This window comes from Triturus cristatus, chromosome 5_2 (assembly GCF_964204655.1).
Source record: "Triturus cristatus chromosome 5_2, aTriCri1.1, whole genome shotgun sequence".
NCBI classification, from domain to species: Eukaryota; Metazoa; Chordata; class Amphibia; order Caudata; family Salamandridae; genus Triturus; species Triturus cristatus.
In genome coordinates, this window is record NC_140588.1 from 657,327,132 (window position 1) to 657,353,237 (window position 26,106).

Consider the following 26,106-nt stretch of genomic DNA (forward strand, 5'->3'; position numbering starts at 1 on the left):
GCGCCGAGGCATAACAGGAGCTCTTTGGATAAAAGAAAAACCTCGGCGATATGGTGCCCGGTTTGTAGCTCTGTCACCCCATTATTCCAGCGGATATACGGATATATGGAGGCATTGGGGTTTGTGAGGCCGTTGTCTACTTCCCAGCGGGTGGTTGGGGGAAAAAAGAGCCCGGTAGTTGATAATGAGATGATTTAGATGATCTACGGCTGCCTTTACAAGACTGAAGCAAGGCGAAGATAAAGGAAAGGGGGAAAAAAACGCCAAAGGGAGTCAAGGAGTCAAGAAGCCACGGAAGGGACGTCGTGAACTGCGGGAGAGAGGTGAGGTGAGGAGTGGTGGTGGAAAAAGGTTGGAGGGTGAAAGGCAGGACGCTAGGAAACGTGATAAAAAAATGTATTCAAAGGGGAGAGTAAAAAAAAAAAAAACGCAAGTGGCACATATTGGATAAAAAGACACTTCGGCTCAAAAGGGGAGAGAAAGAGAGAAAAAAAAATGGGGAAACAATTAAAAGATTGCAACATCTCTAATAAGGTTGACAAGGAGACTATAGCCCGCCTTAAAAAAACTCGCCAGACCCTGGCAAAAAAAGCAATACTGCGTGGAGCTAAGGCTAAGGATGGGGGAGGCGATTCCATTTCACCGGGTACAGAAATTACCTCAGAAAGTTCCGAAGAAGAATCTCCCTCTAGCTATTCTGCACCCTTGCAGGACGATGGACTCTTCGATCGGGTCCTACCCCCTGTGGACACAGAGCCTGGCCTGCCTAAAGCAATTACATCAGCCTTAAATCTAAGATGTGATAAAAAAGAATTGAAGGCAATCAAGGAGTTTCCACTATTCTCTAGTAAATCCACCCCGAAATCTCAATATCTTCCCCCCTCCTCCCTAGATCTACCTACTCTTGAGCCGGCTGATATATTAACTACAGAAAAAGGCACGGGCGGAGTGGATAGTCTCCCCGGGATATCGCAACAGATTATCGAAATTTCGGGCTCAGTGGCTCCCCCACATCAACAGCAGAATATCCAAATGAAGCAACCTCAACCGCAAGCCCAGCTTCAGCTTCAAGCCCCAACAGAGCAAATAGAGCAAACAGAGCAAAATCGGTTGACATCTAGCTACACCAATTCTCCGAATATAATGGGTAAAGAAATACAGAATACTGACCATTCGCTGCAGGAGCTACTTAATAAAGGCTGTGATCTTATGACAGAGGTGCCGGTATGCCTGTTTATAGGGTTAGCGTTTGCCACTCCAATGGAAAGTAGGAGAGCTGTTCCAGCTGAGATTGTATCTCTGCCCTCAACTCTCCTGAGTCAAGTAGCTCCCAAGGCAGGAGAGGTAAAAGCTGCCATGAAAGGCTTGAAAGATCAACTTACCAACGCTTGCCAGAGTGCTGAGATTAAGGAAACACATCAATTGGATATTAACGATATGTTAAATCTAATCCTTGAAGAAATACGGGACATGAAAAATACACAACAAGCAGAGATCGCTGCACTGCATGTAAGATTGGGAAAGATGGAAGAGACAATGGCAGGTCTCCCAAATAGACTGCAGGAGACAGAGTCTCGGGTTTCAATGCTAGAGGACCAAGTGTCGATTGTTATGGGAGAGGTGAAAGAGGTAAAAAAAAAGACACTCACTGTTGAAGCTAAGCTGGAGGAACTCGAAAATTATTCTCGCAGATCGAACCTCAGAATTGTTGGGGTTCCGGAAGGGCTAGAAGGAGCCCCAACAATCCAGTGGGTGAGCTCATTTATTAAAAAACAAGTTCTGCCAGAACTTGAAGGAGATCTCACAATAACAAGAGCTCATCGAGTCCCAGCACAACCCTTTCCCAATTCTACATATCCTAGAACAATATTACTAAACTTTGCTGACTAGAGAATAAAGGAAAGAATTTTAGCAAAAGCGTTCCAGCAGAGACAGTTTCCAGTAACAGAGACTTGTAAATGTAGAATATTCTCTGACATGACAACAGCCGCTGCTCGGCGGAGAAAAGAGTTTGTTAAAATTCTCCATTTATTTAAAGCTCATGGTGCCCAAGCTACAATAGCACACCAGTCTAAACTCAAAGTGCTGGTAAAAGGAAAGTTTTTTCTGTTTTCTGATTTGGAAGAGGCCCAGGCCCTGCTGAAGGAAATCTCAGAGGGATCTAGTAGATGAGGGTAGCTGGTAGGTGGAATGTAAGAGATCTTGGGTGTGAGGCGGAATAAGTGTTGTTACATGCACCTAGTGACTTTAAGGACAGGCCTGGGATTCAATATCACTGCTGGATTAAGTGGGGAGCTGAGCACATGGGGTTTTATACCACTGACAGGATATAGGATAATAAATAAATAAATAAATATAGAAAAAAAAAATAGAATGGGTGGGATCTGGGGATAAGGGCTCGCTCACCTCACCTTGGGCGTAACTCCAAGACTCCCACAAGGTTTTGGGAGGGGTCCATTGTGGCAGCGTGGCAGTTAGGGGGTTTTCCACAATGCAAGGGGAGGGCAAGTGGTAGGTGGTGGGGCAGGGAGGACCACAGGTCAGTAGGGGGGGTGTAAAAACAAAAAAATAATGAGCAGTAGTAGAGCAGAAGTAAAAAAGGCAAAATTAGTCAGGTTATAGTTGGCAAAGGTAGGCAGGGCCCTTATTAGATGGCTCACCTCACTGACACCTCAAGTTTGTTTCTACGAGAAACACATCTAAAAACAAATTCCCCAAGTCTATTCCTTCCTCGTTGGTTTTCACATGCTTTTTTCGCCTCTGCTGGATTAGCGTGTAGAGGAGTTGCTATATACTTTTCTAAAAATCTCCCTTGGGGATTTTAACTTTATCCAAAACCAAAAAAGGATACCTCAAATAGGAAAAAAAGAGCCGAAACCCCAAACCAAAAAAGTGATAGAAGGTTTAATAGCAGAACATGTTTTAATAGATCCTTGGCGTGACGCTAATCCCCTTAAGATGGAGTTTAACTGTTACTCTAACAAATATAATACAGCATCTAGAATTGATTTTTTTTAATAACTAAATCATTGGGGTATAAGAATACAGAAATATTGACAAACCCTTTCTCGGATCATTCCCTAATTAAAGTAGAGATAAAAATTAAGCAGGAGGCGAAATCAAGATCCAAGTGGCAGATGGATCGACTCCTCCTGCAGGATATTCAGTGGGTGAATAACACGGGGGAATGGATCGAGGAATTTTTCAACAGAAATGAGAACACGGCACATATATTCTCTGTATGGGGCGGGCTCAAGGCTGCCCTAAGGGGCCAAATAATAGCCTACTCGGCTGCCTAAACTAAGCAGAGGAGAGAAAAAATCAATAATCTCCAACAGAATGTTGAAAAGGTAACAAAGGCAGTAAATAATCGGTCTATAGTGTTGGAGGAGGATAAAAGGCATCTCATTAAAGTTAAATATGAACTAAAAGAATTTTTTATTATGGAGGAGATAGCTAGCTCAAGAGCTTACCAGCAACGAGTATATGAAGAAAACCAGTTGATTGGTAAAATGCTTGCTGGCTCTACTAAAACTAAGCAAGAGTCAGCAATAATTACTGAAATCTTTGACACAGAAATAATGTTCTTTTAACTGAAAAAGGAGAGATTGCACAAATATTCTTGGAACATTATACTAAATTATATGCAACCCAATATCAGGTTGGAGTAGAGCAGATTGACCAATTTTATGAGGAGGTCGAGGTGCCCAGTCTTACAAAAGAAATGGTAGAGCAGCTCCACACGGATATATCCACAGATGAAATAGAAAAGGCTATAGGATTAACTCCAGGGGCAAAAGCCTGTGGAGCGGATGGACTGCCGATTGAGCTCTATAAAACTTTTAAGAAGACACTAACTCCCTTTCTAAGAAAAATATTTACTTATATTAAGCAGGGTGGTAAGGTTCCCACAACTTTCACGGAGTCTATCTTGATTAGTTTTGTTAAAAAGGGGAAGAATGAAAAAGACGTTAATTCTTATAGACCAATTAGCCTTTTGAATGCAGATTTTAAAATATTAATGAAAATCTGGGCACAGCGCTTCACACCCATAGCACAAGTTTTAATTCATCCGGATCAGACTGGGTGTATCCTGGGTAGATCTATGTCAACGAATACCCGGTTTTTAATTCAGACTCTAGATTTTGTCACTGTAAATAAACTACCCACTTTTATCACGATGGTCGATGCTGAAAAAGCATTCGACTTAGTGAATTGGGAAGCTCTTTTTATCGGATTATTAACGTTTGGGTTCCCTAGCCAAATCATAAAAATGCTTAAGAATATATACCAAGGAGCTCATGCCAGACTGATTATAAATGGTGAATCAATTGGGGAAGTAGAAATAAAACGAGGGACAAGGCAGGGTTGTCCCCTTTCACCCATCTTGTTTACATTTTTTATAGAGCCACTGGCATGTAGAATAAGGGATAATCTTTTAATTAGAGCTCCCATTGATGGGATGCCAAAAATGAAATTATTTGCAGATGATATAATTTTGTATCTATATCCGGATGAAATGAACTGGAGCGAAATACTAGCGGAGTTTAGAAGATTTGAACAAATAGGGGGTTATAAAATAAATCAAAACAAAACAGAAATGTTAATATTGAATAATTATTATAACTTTTTACCCCCGAATTTAAAACCCGAGGCGTTGAAAACAGACCCAATAAGGTATTTAGGCATTTATGTTTCCAGCCAAGTTGATCAACTTTTTAGCCTGAATTATACGACAATGAAATGTAAGATCAAAAGTTTATTGGACAAGTGGTCTATTTTACCATTGACTTTGATAGGCCGGGTCGGTCTTTTAAAAATGTCTATTTTACCCTTATTAAATTTCTTATTTATCAATATTCCTCTTAAGATAAATGTAAAGCTTTTTAAAGAAATCGATTCAATGTTCAGAGAATTCATATGGAGTAATAAGATTTCCAGAGTCTAGCTCCCCTACACTACAGTTAGAAATAGATCAGGGGGGATTGGCTCTACCCAATATCCAAATCTATTATGAGGCTGCCCTACTGGATATAACTGCCCGTCTACTTGTTAGTAATGATTTGACAGAAAGCTTTTATTATGAAAAAATGCTTAGTGAGTCTGGAACACAATTATCAGTTTTTCTTAAAACAACCAAACTACCTAAGAAATCCCGGTACAAGACAATACGGGATTTCTCTAAACGCCTTTTATGCTTTTTTAAACAAACTAATTCTTCTGGCTACATTTTTTTAAATCTCGAAGAAATTAGATCTTTAGGGCTGCAGATGCATTCTCGCTTGTTAACAAAATGGAAGGACAACGGCTTTTTTGAGCTGGGTAGCTTTTTTTTAGCTCAAACATTTATGTCCTGGGAACAAGTGGTAGCTAGATGCGGAAATCTGGAGAGGCCCGGATTCTTGGAATATCTACAGATTTCGCATTCTGATTAAAAAATATGATATTCTCCCAGATCAGGAACCAGGGGGACTTGCTAACTCGCTCTACAAGATGAGAGTGAAAGGCGTAGGAAATTGGTATTCTCTACTCTTAAAACAAAGGTCAGCTCCCATAGTCTAAACCTTTTTTTGCAAGTTCTCCCATCAAGAGTGGCAGCAGATTGCACTATTGGGTAGTAAAGCACTGAGAGCGGCCAATTTTAAAAGGATGGCCTTTCTTTCAAGGTGGATGGCATATTATACTCCGGCAGTATTGAACAAGCGCCATGCCGGGGTTGATAACAACTGCTTTCGGTGCCAGGCCTTGGGAGAGGGAGACTGGCTTCATATTTGTTTTACATGCCCAAAACTTCAAATTTTCTGGAATAAATTTTTTTCAGCTATAAGCTATGCAATCGATAAAAATATTGATCCTGAGACAGAGGTGGCATTGTTTGGGATCTCTAGAGTTAGAGCTGACCTAAATAAAGCAGAAGCAACGTTCGTGGCTATTGGTGCTGTAATAGCACGGTCATTGATTTTACAAAAGTGGAGAACAGAAGAGATCCCTTCCTACTCGGAATGGCTAATTAAAATGTGGAGGACAAGGAGATATGAAGACGCATATGCCAAGCGGATAGGGGCAGTAAAAAAATTCACTTTGGTTTGGAGGTTTTTAGATAAGTATCAAGCTATATAGAATTTTTAGTATGGTACTGGCTCAGCACTTTAGCACTAAGCACTTTTGTATATTGCACTTTATGAAAATTTGTATTTTTGCACAATCTATTGTTGATTCGATCTAACAGATTAAAATTTGGCGGGAAAGGGGGAAAGCAAATGCTTTTCTTGCTGTGGATTGAAGGCCATTAGATAAATTGTTAGCAATGTAAATTGAAGCTTGGTAGAAAGGCTAATAGTGTTGCATACAGTATCAAGCTAGATAGAATTGCAGTATGGTAGTGGTATAGCACTTCAGCACTTAGCACTTTAGCATATTGCACTTTGAAAAATGAAAAAAAAAGAGGAAAATTTGTATTTTTGCACAATTTATTGTTGATTCGATGAATAGGTTAAAATATGGCGGGAATGAGAGGTGTGGAAAAGCAGACGCTGTTCTTACTATGGATTGGAGGTCATTAGATAAATTGTTTTCAATATAAAATTGAAGTTTTGCAGAAAGTTAAATAGTGTTGCACACTGTACTTTAGTAGTTTTACACCTTTTTTTTTTATATGGCTTGTACTATAGGAAAGCATGACGCTACTCTATGTGGGGGTGTTTTATAAGTCTATATCCTTGATCTTAGATTGTTATGTTACGATGTGTTGTGTCAGATTCATACATGTATTAGAAAGTATTTGTAAAAGCATTTAGAAAACGTTTTTTTTTGTATCCTGCTCTACTCTGCTCAATAAAAATATAAAAAAATAAATAAATAAAAAATGGTACCTCACTTGTGTGGGTAGGCCTACTGCCCGTGACAGGAAATGGCCCAAAACGCAACGTGAAAACACCACATTTTCACAGTGAAAAATTACCCTTTTTTTGCAAAGTGCATAGCTGTAGGTTTTGAACCTTAGCTCTGCCGGCACCTAAGGAAACCTAGCAAACCTATACATTTTTGAAAACTAGACAGCCAGGGGAATCCAGGATGGGGTAACATGACTGGATCTCACCAGGTTCTGTTACCCAGAATCCCTTGCAAACCTAAAACATTGTAAAAAAACACATTTTCCTGACATTTGTGCGGTGGAATGTTCTGGAATCTGCGTGGATCCACAAAATTCCACCCACCCTGCGTTCTCCAAAGGCATCCAATAAAAATGGTACCTCTCTTGTGTGGGTAGGCCTAGTGCCCGCAGCAGGAAACGGGGCAAAACGCAATGTGGACACAACACATTTTCACAGTGAAAAATAACCCTTTTCTTGCAAAGTGCCTAGCTGTAGTTTTTGAATCCTAGCTCTGCCGGCACCTAGGGAAACCTAGCAAACCTATAAATTTTTTAAAACTAGACACCCAGGAGAATCAAGGATGGGTGACTAGACTGGCTCTCACCAGGTTCTGGTACCCAGAATTCCTTGCAAACCTAAAAATGTGTCCAAAAAAACACATCTTACTCACATTTCTGTGGTGGAAAGTTCTGGCATCTGCGTGGATCCACAAAATTCCACACACCCCGCGTTCACCAAAGTCTTCCAAGAAAACTGGTACCTCACTTGTGTGGGTAGGCCTAGTGCCTGTAACAGGAAACTAAGCAAAACGCAACATGGACACACCACATTTTCACAGCGAAAAATAACCCTTTTCTTGCAAAGTGCCTAGTTGCAGTTTTTTAACCCAAGCACTGCCGGCACCTAGGGAAACCTAGCAAACCTATACATTTTTTAAAACTAGACACCAAGGGGAATCAAGGATGTGGTGACTTGATTGGCTCTCACCAGGTTCTCTTACCCAGAATCCCTTGCAAACCTAAAACATTGTCAAAAAAACAAATTTTCCTCACATTTCTGTGGTGGAAATTTCTGAAATCTGCGTAGCTCCACAAAATTCCAAACACACCGCATTTCCCAAAGTCTTACAATAAAAATGGTACCTCACTTGTGTGGGTAGGCCTACTGCCCGTGACAGGAAATGGCCCAAAACGCAACGTGAACACACCACATTTTCACAGTGAAAAATGACCCTTTTTTTGCAAAATGCATAGCTGTAGTTTTTTAACGTTAGCTCTGCCGGCACCTAGGGAAACCCAGCAAACGTATACATGTTTGAAAACTAGACACCCAGGGGAATCCAGGATGGGGTAACTTGACTGGATCTCACCATGTTCTGTTACCCAGAATCCCTTGCAAACCTAAAACATTGTCAAAAAAACATATTTTCCTCACATTTCTGCGGTGGAAAGTTCTGGAATCTGTGTGGATCCACAAAATTCCACCCACTCAGCATTCTCCGAAGTCTTCCAAGAAAAATGGTTCATCACTTGTGTGGGTAGGCCTAGTGCCCGCGACAGGAAACTGGGCAAAACGCAACGTGGACACACCACATTTTCACAGTGAAAAATGACCCTTTTTTTTACAAAGTGCCAAGCTGTAGTTTTTTAATCCTAGCTCTCCCGGCACCTAGGAAAACCTAGCCAACCTATACATTTTTTAAATGTAGACACCCCGTGGAATCCAGGATGGGGTGACTTGACTGGCTTTTACCAGGTTCTGTTACCCAGAATCCGTTGCAAACCTAAAAAATTGTCAACTGAAACAATTGTTCCTCATATTTCTGTGGTGGAAAGTTCTGGAATCTGTGTGGATCCACAAAATTCCACCCACCTCGCGTTCCCCAAAGTCTTCCAAGAGAAATGGTACCTCACTTATGTGGGTAGGCCTTGTGCCCGTGATAGGAAACGGGCCAAAACGCAACATGGGCACACCACATTTTCACAGTGAAAAATGACCCTTTTGTTACAAAGTGCCGAGCTGTAGTTTTTAAACCCTAGCTCTGCCGGCACCTAGGGAAACCTAGCAAACCTATACATTTTTTAGAATTATACACCCAGGGGAATCCAGGTTTGGGTGAGTTGATTGGCTATCACCAGGTTCTGTTACCCAGAATCCCTTGGTAACCTAACAAATTGTCAAAAAAACATATTTTCCTCACATTTCTGTGGTGGAAAGTTCTGGAATCTGCGTGGATCCACAAAATTCCACCCACCCCGCGTTCTCCAAAGTCTTCAGAGAAAAATGGTACCTCACTTGTGTGGGTAGGCCTAGTGCCCGTGACAGGAAACGGGACAAAACGCAACGTGTACACACCACATTTTCACAGTGACTATTGACCCTTTTTTTGCAAAGTGCCTAGGTGTAGGTTTTTTAACCCTAGCTCTGTCGACACCTAGGGAATCCTAGCAAACCTATACATTTTTGAAAACTAGACACCCAGGGAAATCAAGGATGGGGTGACCTGACTGTCTCTCACCAGGATCTGCTACCCAGAATCCCTTGCAAACCTAATAAATTGTCAAAAAAACAAATGTTCCTCACATTTCTGTGGTGGAAAGTTCTGGAATCTGCATGGATCCACAAAATTCTACTCACCCCGTGTTCCCCAATGTCTTACGTGAAAAATGGTATCTCAATTGTGTGGGTAGGCCTAGTGCCCGCAACAGGTAACGGGGCAAAACGCAACGTGGACACACCACATTTTCACAGTGAAAAATGACCCTTTTTTGGCAAAGTGCCTAGCTGTAGTTTTTGAACCCGAGCTGTGACCTCTCAGCAATTCCACTGTGTGGGACTTACTGGAGGTAACAGGAGGGGTAGCTGCTCCCCAAGAATCCTCAGCATCCAAACGGCCTTCATCCACCAACAAGTTTTGTGCCAGGAGGCTCCTTTGCACAGTGGTTGAGAAAAGTGGCAGGGCCTCCAATGACTTCTCCTGGCTGGCCTTTTTGTATTTTTTCTTATATTAAGGGATGGAGGGGGACTGGTGGACCCCCTCCATTGGAAAATTTAGGCCCCGGGGATCCCATCCCCAGGGCTGGCCTCTTAAAAATATTTTTGGGAATGTTGGAGGCAGGCCATGCAGCGCCCGTCCCCAGGCCAATTTCAACCCTGGGGGCCCCATTACCCGGGCCTGGCCTATTGATTTTATATGGGGAGGGGCCTGTGCACCCCTGCCAGGGCTGATTTCAGCCCTGGGGACCCCATTTCCAGGGCTCAGTTATTTGGGAATGAGTGAGGAGCAGCTTGGGCGCCCTGCCTAGGCCAATTTTGACCCCCTCCTTAGGCCTGGCAATTAGTACTGGGTGATTCCAAGGCACCCATTCTCCACTGTGCCCTTGGGGGGCTGAATGCCCCACAGTACCTGCCAGCTCCCCACCTCCTGTGGAAGCCGCCATTGCTTTCAGACACAAGGAGCAGCTCACTGTATTTAATAAAGCAATTAATCTGTTTCCCAACCCACTTGACAGCGAGCAGGAAAACAGACGAATGCTCCACCTCAAGCAAGCATGAGCATTTCTGAGCTCTCGCTTGCTGGAAGTGGAGTATTTGCTGTGGCTTGGGGGGAGTGGTAAAGCACCCGCCAAGCAACACAAACTGCCATGTCCAGGTGGTGGGCACCTCGGGACATAACCCGGGCCAGCCTGGGGGGTGGATATCCCCAGTACCATCTATGGCTCCAGGAGAGAAGTCATGAGGCCCCCCTCATTTCTTGTTCTAGGGCTTTCCAAAGGGAGGCAGATAAATTCTCTTTTTTAAACAATTTCGGTGGGAGCTGCAGATCCAACATGGCTCTCGCCAAAAAGTAATTAAAAAATACTTTTTGGCTCTGAGGGGTCACTTTGGAAATACCCAAAGAAGCTTAAGGGCTCAGGGTGTTCCTACCCTGTCCTCTTCTCTTTTTCTATCTTTTTTTTGAGTGAAGCCGAGTCATTTCTTCCAACACTTTAACACTACTTGGTTTGAAGTGCATGCTGCCAATCGGATCTCAGTTCAAAATGGGAGAGGTAATGGATCCTTCAAGTCCCTATATATACAAATTTGGACTTTGTTTAATGTCTCTAAAACTACTGACCAGGTAAATCAGAAAAAGACACTTTCCTGGACCAACATCTACCTTCCTGCCGGATATTGTGTAATTCTGTTCCCAGTTCAGGAAGTAGCTGTGTCTAGAGTTCCTATGGGAATTAACGTGGGGAAAATACATTTTTGGGGAAATTAACTCTCAAGACAGCAGCTGAAGTGAGCGTTGTATTAGTTTAGAAAAATTCACATGGGTTTGACACAAAAGTTTATGGCAAATAAAAAAACAAAGGTTACAGGGACAGTATAGTTTCACTCGTACAAACCGGTGAAATTCAGCAGTTACAGTTAGCTGCTATATCTATAAATCACACCCCCACAATGCTCTGCTTATGGCCTCTCGTATTGCATCACTCATGACTTGGTCAGTGATATCACTGATGACATCCCTGATGACATCTCAAATGATATGCAGGGCACCCCTTGCATAATTAGTAAACACTGCCCCCCAAGGGTTGCCCTACACAGGAGCTTCATACAAAAAAAACATGAGGGGGCCTGCACGTTTTTTTTTTATTTTGCAACAGATACACTGGTCCACACACAAATTTGTGGTGAATTTTTGTAAAAATCCTTCCCTGTCCTCCTTTCTTTATTTTTTACTGATTTTGGGGGACTCAGTTTCAAGACATGTCCCAAGATGGCTGCAAACTCTTCCGAGTTTAAGTGTTCAATTGTTGACAGCCAATCAAAATTTTAGTAGAATCTGCAAGTCTACAGCAAGGACTTCTGTCGCCAGATATTTATATTTTTTTTAACTTAAATACCTCTGAAACTACAGAGCAGATTTACACCAAATTACTAAAATCATGCTTTCTGGATCAACATCTAGCTTTGTGCCAAATTTTGTAGTTCCGTTCAGTAGTTTAGGCTGTAGTTGTGTAAAGAAAATTAAAAATCCCTATAGACATAACTTTGGGAAAAAATATTTTGGTAGCCCCTGCTTGGCGGATCACCATGAAACTTTAAGCACCACAGCTGAACCGAAAAGGGGAAGTTTCTCGAAAATGTTATGAAGATTCGTCAAGCGGCGCAAAAGTTATTGGTAAAAATAAAAAACATTTTTCCTATGAAAGTTTTGGGACTTACAATAACTACCTACTGGCGACCATATATATATATATAGACATTTACTGCACTGAAGCTTTAAGGCAGTTATCAGATACTTCCTGCTACAGTAAAATCACAAAGGAAAAATATAATAGGAGTATTTTGGAATATCATGACATGATAAAAAAATGGCTGAATCACGGTATGATTGATGCAAATGAACATACATTTTTAAGTTGTCATCAATCACTCACTCCGACATTCTACCATCTACCCAAAATTCATAAGAGGTTTACAGCACCGCCGGGTAGACCGATCATTTCATCTCAAGGGCAGCCTAACAGAAGCTATGTCACAATACCTAGATTTCTTCTTGATTGACTTTGCAAAAACGTTACCGTCATATATCCGCAATACGACAGATTTTATATGGATAATTTCAAATATCACTTGGGAACCAGACATGCTTATGATTGTTTTAGACATAACAAGTCTTTAACACATGCATTTCCCATCAGGACGGTATCAATACAGTCAGATATTTCCTTAAGGTAAAGTCCCTAAAATTCTTAGAACACAATGCAATGTTGATCGATTTTTTAAAGTTTGGCCTGACCAATAACATTTTCCTCTTTCAGCGACAATATTTCAGACAGATCAAAGGCACGGTAATGGGTCCCTGCTTTGCCCCCAGTTACGCAAATTTGTTTGTGGGCTGGTGAGAGAAGCAGGTGTCCTGGGCTGAAGAAAACAACCAGTGGGTAACATCGGTCATTGGATGGTACCATTACATCGACGACCTTTTTATCTTTTAAAAAGACACGAAAAGTGAGGCAGAATTGTATATTAAGCAGCTGAATACCAACACGTTAAACCTTCACTTTAGCGGACAAATAAGCAACACAGAGGTTAACTTTCTAGATCTTAAAGTCTTTATTAGGAACGGACAAATTTGTACCTCCCTCTATAGGAAAGTTACAGCAGGAAACTCAGTTCTGTAAGCTAGCAGCAGTTATCCTAGACCTCCTAAAAACAGTATTCCATATGGAGAATTACTGCGATTTAAGAGAAATTGTTCTAGAAATGAGGACTTCTTGGAAGCAGCAAACAAAGCTATTGAAAGGTTCAGGATACAAGGGTATTCGAACCAACTTCTCAGAAGAATCTTGATAAAGTGTCTTGTAAAATCCCCAGAATTAGTCTCCTGAGAGATAGATCAAAATCAGGTAAGAGCAAACTAACACCTTCAGATTCATTACTACCTTTACAAGAGACTCAGAAAGACTGCAACATGTACTTACATGTGACTGGCACATCCTGAAATCTGACTTTGTCATTGGGAAAGATGAACCAGACCATCGCAAAACGACATATAGTCGCTGTCGTTCCTTAAAAGTTTCCCTAGTTCAGAGACATCTCAATACAATCCTGTATAATCCCAGGGTGAGTAGTCTGACGGGATTTTTCTCATGCAACAGGTGTAAAGCATGTAAAAATAGTGTGAAAACAACAACATATCAAATACCGGGGGTGGTGGTTTCTAAAACAATTACTACGTTTTTAACCTGCACCACACCAGTTTAATTTGTCTGTGCAACCTGCAATATATAGGCAGCATGATACACCCTACCAAAAGCAGGATTTTGGAACATGCTAGGGCCACTGAAAGAAATGATGTAACCTACCCCGTAGCCAGGCATTTCACCCGCTTTCATCAGAGCAATAGGAATCTGCTCAATTTCTACTGTATAGACCACATTCCAGTTCATGAGCGTGGAGGAAACAGAGAACTGAAACTACGAAGACTAGAATCTAGATTCATAATAGATCTACAGACCAAAGCACCAACTGGCCTTAACATCGAAAAAGAATTAGCAATACATCTAGGCTAATGACATCAGAATTAATGTGTCGTATGGATAGATGACGTCTTCCCCTAAACTCCAAAAAATTCTCCCTTCTTTACCCATTGAATGATACATATATAACTGTAAATACTGCACCAAATTGATTGGAAGCTGTACTCAAAGATGCCTAATTGTGTATACATGTGTAGACAAATTTGTTTATTTGGATGGACTCAATCATAACATATCGGAATGACTAGAGCTCAGTCCATTGATTGGTATTTAAAAAAAAATTATAATTCGAATGAGTACTTGATGCAGTATAAATGTCAATCATGCCAGTCTGCCCATCCAGGATGAGATAGTAATTTTCATCATGTTAGTCTGCCCATCCAGGGCTAGATATTAATTTTCGTGGAGCAGTATAACATCGGAAATGAATAAAATTGATAATTGGTAAAGGAATGAAGAATAATATATTTTTACCACATCATTGTGCAAATGCTCTAATATAATTCATAAGCAAGGATTGCAATTAAATAATGCTTTATTTTTATACAGTGACGCATTTGCACATCAAGGAAACACGTGTAAATATACTCTTGTTCACCATGTTGAAACACTGTTTTGAAATAAGCCTTACGGGCATTGACATTGATTGTTGTATTTAGGGGTGGGCGGAATTTGCGAAAGTGACTTTAGCAAATTATCGTGAAAATGTTAAAAATCTCCGCAAACATGCGGAAATATTGCAAAGATGCGGAAATATCGCAAAGATGCGGAAGTTTTTTATCCGCCGGTTCGTGGTATTTTCTGCGTGGTCGCGGCTCGCCAACTTACCCATGTGGTTGCTCGCAGGCACAGCCATCTTGTTTTCACTCTTCTCGCGGTGCATGATCGCGAGAAGAAAGACGTGATCGCGCGACCAATGACATTACTGCGGGCGCGAACTGTCGCGAGACAGCGCAAATGGTTACCAACAATCCAACATCTCGTGGAGAACGCGACCGGATCGGGAAAACTTGTCGGCGAACGCGGGGATTCAGGTAAGGCGACGCGCACGCATGAGAATGTATTATTTTACAGCGCGAGCAAGAAACAAATTATCGCTAAGCTGCGGAATGCGGAAATTTTGACATTTTCGCGCTGTCCGCGGAACACGAAAATGTCTGTGATATATTTTTGTGGAGTTTACGATTAATCACACGCCATATGCAATTTTGTATTACTATGCAATTTTGTATCATTATCACGAATGTGTGCAGCGAATCTTCGTTGGTATAATCGTGCAAGCACAGGTTTGGAGTATTTTTGTACTGAATACTTAAGTAACCTTGGAAAATTGATCAGAGGAATGTTATTATGCCTTTATTTTCAAGTTTCAAACTATGTGCTGCTCAGTATTATGAGCCATTGTATTGAATCAAGTACAGTGCTAAGATGGCCCCCATTTTTCCAATTTCCTTTCTCCTTCATTCACTATTGTGTTTTGATGAGTCTGTTGTTTGTTTTGTGGATATTGAAGTGTATTTAACTTTAACAAAAAAACTTTGGGTTAAGCGTGAACAAGGCGAAAGCTGAAACGTGTTGTGTTTGCAGTTCAATAAACCAACTCTAAACTGCAAATCTCCTTGGTGTCCGTGAATACTTTTGGATTGGAAAGTGTGGTATTTCATATTTGGGGCTACCGATTACTCCGGAACGGACCGTCCTGGCAGACAGCCTTCATTTTTATCGGGATTGTGATATATATATATATATATATACCGTCCCTGCTCTCTTCCAAGTAAGTAGACAGCACAACACAACTCTGGGGAATAAAAAATGGCTTTAATGATTTTTCCATGCGCAAAGAGATTCTATCACTGAAACGCTCGGCATATGCGTTTCAGCCTTCAATCGGCGTCATCAGTGCCAGTCTCAAGGTGTTCTTGGTGTTCCTGGGGGGCCAAGCGATGTTATGCTGTTCCCGAGACCACACCCAGTCTGGTTGTCTCTCGCCACTCCTCCGCTCAATGATGTACAGGTGCTTTGCTTACATTCCCCAGCCAGGTGCATTCTGGTCTTGATAGTCCGTTGAGGATGTCCATTAAGTAACAGGGCATTCCTTCCACCATGTGGTACCCCAATAACAATTGGCTGCAGGTATCAACACCACCCCTGGTTACTGGGAAGTCCGGCCATTCCTTTGTCCCCTTATCAGGCACACAATGTTGCCTCCTCTCTCCCCTCGCATCCAGAATCACACCAAGTGGTTTTGACATGCTGGGTGGGCTCAGCGTAAATATAAACACTCCAAGTGCAGGCTCACCGCGTTGCTTCAGATCGAGAGGGCGCATCGCCACCGAGCGTCTGCTTGCTGGTTAAAACATACAGTCTATGCTCTCTTCCAAGTAAGTAGACAGCGCGACACAACTCCGGGGAATAAAAAATGGCTTTAATGATTTTTCCATGCGCAAAGAGATTCTATCCCTGAAACGCTCGGCATACGTGTTTCAGCCTTCAAACGGCTTCATCAGTGCCAGTCTCAAGGTGTTCTTGGTGTTCCTGGGGGGCCAAGCGATGTTATGCTGTTCCCGAGACCACACCCAGTCAGGTGGTCTCTCGCCCCTCCTCCGCTCAATGATGTACAGCTGCTTTGCTTACATTCCCCAGCCAGGTGCATTCTGGTCTTGATAGTCCATTGAGGAGGCCCATTAATTAACAGGGCATTCCTTGCACCATGTGGTACCCCAATAACAATTGGCTGCAGGTATCAACACCACCCCTGGTTACTGGGAAGTCCGGCCATTCCTTTGTCCCCTTATCAGGCACACAATGTTGCCTCCTCTCTCCCCTCACATCCAGAATCACACCAAGTGGTTTTGACATGTTGGGGGGGCTCCACGTAAATATAAACACTCCAAGTGCAGGCTCACCACGTTGCTCCAGATCGAGAGGGCGCATCGCCACCCAGCACCTGCTTGCTGAATAAAACATACAGTCCATGCTCTCTTTCAAGTAAGTAGAGAGCGCGACACGAATCCGGGGAATAAAAAATGGCTTTAATGATTTTTCAATGCGCAAAGAGATTCTATCCCTGAAACGCTCGGCATACACGTTTCAGCCTTCAAACGGCTTCATCAGTGCCAGTCTCAAGGTGTTCTTGGTGTCCCTGGGGGGCCAAGCGATGTTATGCTGTTCCCGAGACCACACCCAGTCAGGTTGTCTCTCGCCACTCCTCCGCTCAATGATGTACAGGTGCTTTGCTTACATTCCCCAGCCAGGTGCATTCTGGTCTTGATAGTCCGTTGAGGATGCCCATTAAGTAACAGGGCATTCCTTGCACCATGTGGTACCCCAATAACAATTGGCTGCAGGTATCAACACCACCCCTGGTTACTGGGAAGTCCGGCCATTCCTTTGTCCCCTTATCAGGCACACAATGTTGCCTCCTCTCTCCCCTTGCATCCAGAATCACACCAAGTGGTTTTGACATGCTGGGGGGGCTTCGCGTAAATATAAATACTCCAAGTGCAGGCTCACCGCGTTGCTCCAGATCGAGAGGGCGCATCGCCACCCAGCGCCTGCTTGCTGGTTAAAACATACAGTCCATGCTCTCTTCCAAGTAAGTAGACAGAGCGACACAACTCAGGGGAATAAAAAATGGCTTTAATGATTTTTCCATGCGCAAAGAGATTCTATCCCTGAAACGCTCGGCATACACGTTTCAGCCTTCAAACGGCTTCATCAGTGCCAGTCTCAAGGTGTTCTTGGTGTTCCTGGGGGGCCAAGCGATGTTATGCTGTTCCCGAGACCACACCCATTCAGGTGGTCTCTCGCCCCTCCTCCGCTCAATGATGTACAGCTGCTTTGCTTACATTCCCCAGCCAGGTGCATTCTGGTCTTGATAGTCTGTTGAGGAGGCCCATTAAGTGACAGGGCATTCCTTGCACCATGTGGTACCCCAATAACAATTGGCTGCAGGTATCAACACCACCCCTGGTTACTGGAAAGTCCAGCCATTACTTTGTCCCCTTATCAGGCACACAATGTTGCCTCCTCTCTCCCCTCGCATCCAGAATCACACCAAGTAGTTTTGACATGCTGGGGGGCTCCGCATAAATATAAACACTCCAAGTGCAGGCTCACTGCATTGCTCCAGATCGAGAGGGCGCATCGCCACCCAGCGCCTGCTTGCTGGTTAAAACATACAGTCCATGCTCTCTTCCAAGTAAGTAGACAGCGCGACACAACTCCGGAAAATGAAAAATGGCTTTAATAATTTTTCCATGCGCAAAGAGTTTCTATCCCTGAAACGCTCGGCATACGCGTTTCAGCCTTCAAACGGCTTCATCAGTGCCAGTCTCAAGGTGTTCTTGGTGTTCCTGGGGAGCCAAGCGATGTTATGCTGTTCCCGAGACCACACTCAGTCAGGTGGTCTCTCGCCCCTCCTCCGCTCAATGATGTACAGCTGATTTGCTTACATTCCCCAGCCAGGTGCATTCTGGTCTTGATAGTCCGTTGAGGAGGCCCATTAAGTAACAGGGCATTCCTTGCACCATGTGGTACCCCAATAACAATTGGCTGCAGGTATCAACACCCCCCCTGGTTACTGGGAAGTCCGGCCATTCCTTTGTCCCCTTATCAGGCACACAATGTTGCCTCCTCTCTCCCCTCGCATCCAGAATCACACCAAGTGGTTTTGACATGCTGGGGGGGCTCCGCGTACATATAAACACACCAAGTGCAGGCTCACAGCGTTGCTCCAGATCGAGAGGGCGCATCGCCACCCAGCGCCTGCTTGCTGGTTAAAACATATAGTCCATGCTCTCTTCCAAGTAAGTAGACAGCGCGACACAACTCCGGGGAATTAAAAATGGCTTTAATGATTTTTCCATGCGCAAAGAGATTCTATCCCTGAAACGCTCGGCATACGCGTTTCAGCCTTCAAACGGCTTCATCAGTGCCAGTCTCAAGGTGTTCTTGGTGTTCCTGGGGGGCCAAGCGATGTTATGCTGTTCCCGAGACCACACCCAGTCAGGTGGTCTCTAGCCCCTCCTCCGCTCAATGATGTACAGCTGCTTTGCTTACATTCCCCAGCTAGGTGCATTCTGGTCTTGATAGTCCGTTGAGGAGGCCCATTAAGTAACAAGGCATTCCTTGCACCATGTGGTACCCCAATAACAATTGGCTGCAGGTATCAACACCACCCCTGGTTACTGGGAAGTCCGGCCATTCCTTTGTCCCCTTATCAGGCACACAATGTTGCCTCCTCTCTCTCCTCGCATCCAGAATCACACCAAGTGGTTTTGAAACTGATTAGCTCATCGAGATGTCAAGGTGACTTTATATCTCCCACCAGAGTGCTGTCCCTATGTGGCAATTCTCACCAATGTTCCCGCCCTGCAGGAAAACCAAACCAAATCACAGACCTAGCTGAAGAACATAGCCTGTAATTGGCTTTTACAGAATACAATTTTTTTTAAACACAAATTATCACAACATTTTATTTATGAGGCGAGTTAGCTGGGTTGGCCCACTATGCAAGTCCCTTCATGGTGACTATATTGTTATAAATTGCAGATCTCCAATTATAGTTAGTCGGCTGCTTGGCTGGGGGTCCTACCCAATAAAGCAGAGGCTGAGGCAAGAGATTGACATTTTACCACTTGGGTTCTTTTACAGGCATCTCGAATGCAGAGGGAGGAATATTCTGGTCATTAAACCGCCTAATATGACACCCCGTATGCACCTGAAGGCACCCCCTGGAAATAAGAAATAGATACCATCTCCTGAGCGATATAGACTCCCAAGATTGACTATACATAGCATCTTTATCTTTATCAGTCACCCCTGAGGATCCATCTGCTACGCAGTCTGATGATACATCTATGTCACACACTAACAGCGATCCTGTTCCATGGGACCTAGAAATTAAGAGTACCCACCACTATCACCAATTTGAGCCCGAGGGAGTCATTAAAAACTTAGTACATACAAAGGAATCCCTACTTGAATTCCAGGATTTGAAAATTCTATCCTGGAATGTAGCAGGCATAAAGTCCAAGCTAATTAACCCTGACTAGAGCAAGCTAGTGGATGACTTCCACCTATGCCTACTGCAGGAAACCTGGGCAGTAGGACGTGTCCACAGGGTGGGCTGCACCACTTATAGTATAGAAGCCAAACAGTCAACCGTTGTCAGTCCAGCGGGAGGTCTCCTAATCTCGGTTAAAAACACATTAGCCTGCAAAATCAAGGTCCTACACCTCGGCTCAGAGGAAATTCTTGGGCTGGAATTATCTTCTGGTAAGGGGAATGTGCAAGTTAGGTTATGAAATATCTATAACTTTTTTAATAGTCCCCATAGGCTATCTGGAACATTAACAACACTAACTAATTACTTTGATTCAGCCATGGGGAATCACCGACTCATAATTGCAGGTGATTTTAACACAACTTTTGAACCCGTTGATAATATACAGGACCTTATCTCAGATGGAGATAAAGCTAGGGGGATTGCAAAACTCCAGATACCACCCATTAGGAAATGTACTAGGGTGGGGCAACAGGTTTTATCATTTACTATTGCACTTGGGGTCAGAGCCTGTAACGGCCAGACAGACTCTGACAAAGAAGCATGCCACACGTTCAAGAGGGGGGCAACCAAGACCAGGATTGACTATATCCTTGTCGATCTTGAACTCTGGTCCAGTTTTAAAGATATGGCTGTATTAATCCGGGAAGTTAGTGACCATAACACTCTGGCGCTCACGTTGAATGGTTTAGCTTTATTGTATGGACACCCTTGGTCTGAGAGCGCCCCGGTAATTACTAGTAATAACAACAGAAGAGTCAAATGGCCCTTGATATTAGCTGACCCAACCGCTCTTCCAAAATATATTCAGATGTAGAGCAGTCCCTTTTAGATCTGAGTATCACTTTTACTGGGATAGATGATATTATGATCATATTTCTGCAATTGATCACAAAAATAAGACCATTCTTTTATAAACAATGTAATCGACCAAAGCGGAAAATAACTCCTAGGTTTTTACAAGGCCTGTAAAAAAGCCAAGGATGACCTAATTGTTGCGGTGAAGTTGAAATCTCACACAGACATAAAAAATAGCAGGAAGCTTTACAAACTGGCACAAGCTAAGGCAAAAAGGGATTGGAAGTCTGAGAATTGGTGTATGCTCCTAGAAGCTTCAAGGCAAAAGAATAGCCAACTCTTTTGGCATCTCCTGTCAAAAGGGTCACATAATATGGAAATAGAAACTGACTTCTATATACAGCCCCATGTGTGGAAGGATTACTTTGGGCAGTTATATGCAGGTCAGGGGGTTCTATATGATCCAGGTTCACAAATGAATCTCCATGATCTGGTAACAACCGAGGAGACTACCATCACACTAGACAAAACCACCGTAGCCCTAAACTCCTTACAGAGTGGGAAAGTCCCAGGCCTTGACAAGCTCCCTGGAGACATGTACAATGCTGAACCTACAATATGGTGACCCCTGCTCCAAGTAGTTTTTAACACCATCATGTCCGGTGGTTAAGTCCCGGCCACCTGGAGGGGTGCCGAGATTATCCCAATCCATAAAAAGGGAGACAAAGCGCCCCTAGAAGCTATAGGCCCATCACCCTTATAGACGTCTCCCCAAAAATCTTCTGTAAAAATTTTTAACCAGAATCCAAAACTGGATTGAGGAAAAAAATGTTTTGTCAAACTTACAGGCAGGATTTAGGGCCTCCACAAGTACCACTGAGCAAGTTTTTAGATTCCTTTTTTTAATATGGAAGGAAGTGACCATTAGAGGAGGACACTTGTATGTTGTATTTGTGGATCTAGAAACGGCCTTTGACTCTATAGATCGGTCCCAACTCTGGCTAGCCCTGAGAGAACTAGGACTACCACCTTACATACTTAAAATCCTGATTCGGTTACACCATGACACTTACGCCAAGGTCAGGTGGAACTCCGATGATAGTCTCACAAATGACATATCAGTCCAGAAAGGTTTTAACCAAGGTTGCGTCCTTGCCCCAACATTATTTACCCTTTACATTAATGGCCTAATAGGAGAACTGTATAATTGTGGTGGTGACCTCCTGAGATTGGCAGGCAGTGTAGTGCCTTGTCTGCTTTTTGCAGACGACACACTACTCATTGCCTGAACACCTGGAGGGATTCAAAACCTCTTGAATCAATTTGATAAAGCCTGCAAAGAGAGGGGTTTAGAAATAAATTGCTCAAAAAACAAATACATGACTTTTAATCCCTATAAATCCCACAAGGGTAAACTTGTGCTGGGCACGTAAACCCTTGAGCAGGTCAAGTCCTTTGATTATCTGGGAGTACGTATCAGCGATAGGCTAGCATGGACACCGCAAATAGAAAAGAGCACACTGACCCTGCAACATGTTGATTGTGCAATAGTACGAAAGGCCAGGTTCTCTCCCTACCGGCCAATTTCACCTATTTTAGAACTTCACAGGGCAAAAGGTCTAGGTGCGGCCCTATATGGGGCTGAGTTATTGGGGCTGGAAAATCTGTCAGACTTAACCATTGCCGAAAATAAATTTATTAGAACCATCCTGAACTTGCCAGCGAATACTCCCCTCTTGCCGCTGAGACTTGATCTTGGTTTAAACACCATAGGCCATTTTGCTATCCTCAGGGCACTTCTTGTCTGGATTAGGGTACGGACTAGTAACACACAGGTCCCAGTGAAGGAGGCCCTAGGCAAGCTGATTGGCCTGCATAGATAAACAGGTCACAATAAGTGGTTCAGCAAGATCAAGGAGTGGCTTCTAAAGCTAGGGTTGTGGCATTTCTGGGAGGAGCCAGGGTCCATTACTAAATCAATGGTTCCCGTTTTTAAAAAAAGGTATTGGGAGTTCATGGACTCGGAAAGTTGAGATTATACTGCACATGGCACTTTAACTGCGAGTTTTTTAAACTTTAAAGAAGGGTTTGGCTTTGAAATGTTTCTGGATGACATCGAACCACCCCAGGCACGAGCACTGTATACTCAATTTAGATACATAGCGCTCCCTTTAAATGCAAGAAGAAGTACCTGGGAAAATGAGTCTGTTACTCCATTGTGCCCTACATGTCACACCTTTCCTTAGACCGCTGAGCATTTCCTCTTTTGTTGTCCCGCCTATGCTGACCTTGGGAAAACCTGGATAACTCCAGTTTGCAGTATGCTATCTTTTAATCGCCCTTTTGAATCCATACATATTTTTAGATCAGACACCACAAGATGGCTTGTGTTTGCTATCTCGAGATTTCTGCTCTTTGCCTGGTGGAAGAGTTCAAAAATTGTTAAAATTGTTTCTGAGAACTAGACTTGTTATTTTATCCTAATTTGGCCTCATGGTATGATCTTGTGTACTATGTATTTATATTGGAAGAAGGAAGTGTAAGTCTGCTTTATTATATGAACCTTTTTAACCCCTTCTGTGCCCATGACTAGCTGGACTCGTCATGGAGCACAGCCGTGCTGTGCCCATGACGAGTCCAGCTCGTCATGAGGCATTCCCCGGGGAATCCCTCTGGTGCGGGCACCAGAGGGATTCCCTTTTAACCAAAATAGCCACGGGAGCTGGGGAAGAGCTTCCCCAGCTCCCGAGGCCCCCCCCTGCTTTCAGTGTAATGACAGACGGACGACACCATTACACTGAAAATGAAACTGAAATGAGCCAAGAGGTTCATTTCAGTTTCACTTTGTACGTGCTCAGGGGGTATCTCAGCCCCGTGAGCACGTAGAAAGACGGGAGAGGTACAGTTAGAAAGGGGAGAATCTCCCCTTTCCAATGGTACCCGTCCCCAGTGGATCCCTGCTTGGGGATCCCCACAGGAGGGTGATACCAAAGCAGGGATCCACCCACTAGACACCAGGGAGGGGGGAGCGGCCCCTTGGGCAAGGGCCTTTGCTCCCCCAAATAATTTTGGCATCATTTAGTCTTTTTGCCCCCCCTGCGTGGCAGATGGGGGCAGTAGCCCCCAATCTGCCCCCCCCGGGGAGGCAAAAAACCCACTAGACACCAGGGAATTAAAAAAACAAATAAAAAAAGGGGTGGGGGCTGTCTGAAACGGGCAGGCCCATGCCCCCACCCCACCCCCCAATTATCACAGTCTTTCTGCCCGCCCGGGGGGCAGATGGGGCATTGGCCCCTAAACTGCCCCTTCGAGGGGGGCAGAAAGCCCACTATACACCAGGGATTTGTTTTCGATTTTTTTTTAGGGTGGGGGCTGCCCGAAACGGGCACGCCAATGCCCCCACCCACCCGCCACCATTACAGCCTTTCTGCCCCCCCTGGGGGGCAGATGGGGTATTGGCCCCCAATCTGCCCCCCAGGGGGAAAAAAGACTACTAGACACCAGGGAGTTTAAAAAAAACATAAAAATGAATGAAGTGACAAGCCAAGAAAAATCAAAAGAAGAAGAGACTACTCAAGATAAGGAAGAGGGAAAAAGAACAAGGAAGCCTAACCAGAAGTATAAGTCACAGGAATGGACGTACGTGGCTCTGCCTGAAATGGAAGAAGAGGCAGATAGTCAAGGAAATCCAGAGGAGGCTGTACTGAAAGTGGTTGAAGAAGAGGAAGAAGCAGGAATCCTGAGAGTTATCTTATCCGACATCCGAGAAGAAGAAATGGAAGATCAGGAAATTCTGTATTTGGATGAACAGAAAGAAGTGAAAAATGATGAAATGCCAAACTGAAAAAATCTAGAAAACTACTGATGAAGAAATAACAATTGAATCAAACGATAGATACTGGTAGAACTAAGTAGGTCCTTAGAGGACTAAGATTAGAGAACTAGTTGCGAAATAAAAGAGGCTAAGTCAAAAGACACAGTCCAAATTAACAACGATGGCTAACATAGATAGTAGCAAAAGTAGATGTACATTCATGAAGAGATGGTGTAAAATGTGTTGTTGTTGTACAGGATTATTAATGCTTCTATGGAGCATACTTGCTCTTTTGATTTCTTTTAAGGTTACTATAGATACATTAGAAGGACACACTGAGAACATTACTAACATAAAGAAGATTCCAAAGGTAGTTCCGACTAGAATAGATAATCATTATTTACATAAAGATAGGTCTATTAATGATTTTTCAAATAATGTGTTTTCAAAGTTATTGTATGAATATGTAAAGACCATGGACGTAAGAGACTGCTATGTATGCATGCAGTTACCTGCATCTGTGTCAGAGGGAGTGACTTATCATCACCTTCCAGCAACGTATGGAATAGCATGTAGTGTGATAGCAAGCTTATTTTATGAGACAGGTAAATTAGAATATTATTTTTCAGATGTAGATAACATTTGTGTGCAAGTATCTGCTAATAACAAAATAAACAAAGTAAGACCTGCTAAGGTATTAGGTGAATTTTTCCTAGAAACTAAGGAGCTAACATTAGAGTATATATTTGAAAATAATTTGACATGCAGTTTGATGAATGAAGAAAGGACATTCCTAGACATGGTCGAGGAAAGGAGATTAAAAATGCGAAGAAAAGCATCTGAAGGAAAAGGGGAGAAAACAGTCTGGGATGTTGAAATGGAAAAACATATGAAGGGAGAGTCTAATCCAACTTTGGCTTTAGATTGGCCTCAGAAAGGGAAACTGCGTATAAGAAGGAATCAAATGGCGTATGACAATCATTTTCTAGGGAATAGTGAGTGCCATGATACATACCGAATAATGGGTGGATGGGGATTTAAAGGTGGAAGAGATCCAGTTTTCCCTGGACTTTATTTTAGCTGTGGGAACAGGGCGTATTATCGTTTGCCAGAGCATTGGTATGGCACATGTTACGTAGGCCTGGTTTTTCCAAAAATCTTTCACATGGACAGAGGTAAAGATGGTGTACATAGGTTAGGAAATCATTTAGTACGTAGTAAAAGAGAATCTTGGGCAGAAATTGTAGGTGACATTTTTGGAGCATTGATACCAGCTGTGGGAATATCTCCGAATGCAAACAATATTAGAAGATTATCAACAGTAGTGGATTGCTTGTCAACAAGCACCGCTGGAGGATTCTAATTGGTTAATACTGAAATGGTTGCCATGCGTGCTATGGTAATGCAAAATCGACTTGCCCTTGATATCTTATTGGCAAAAGAGGGTGGAGTCTGTGGAATGCTGAAAGTTCAACATTGTTGCACTTACATTACAGACGAAAGTAAAGATCTGAAAGT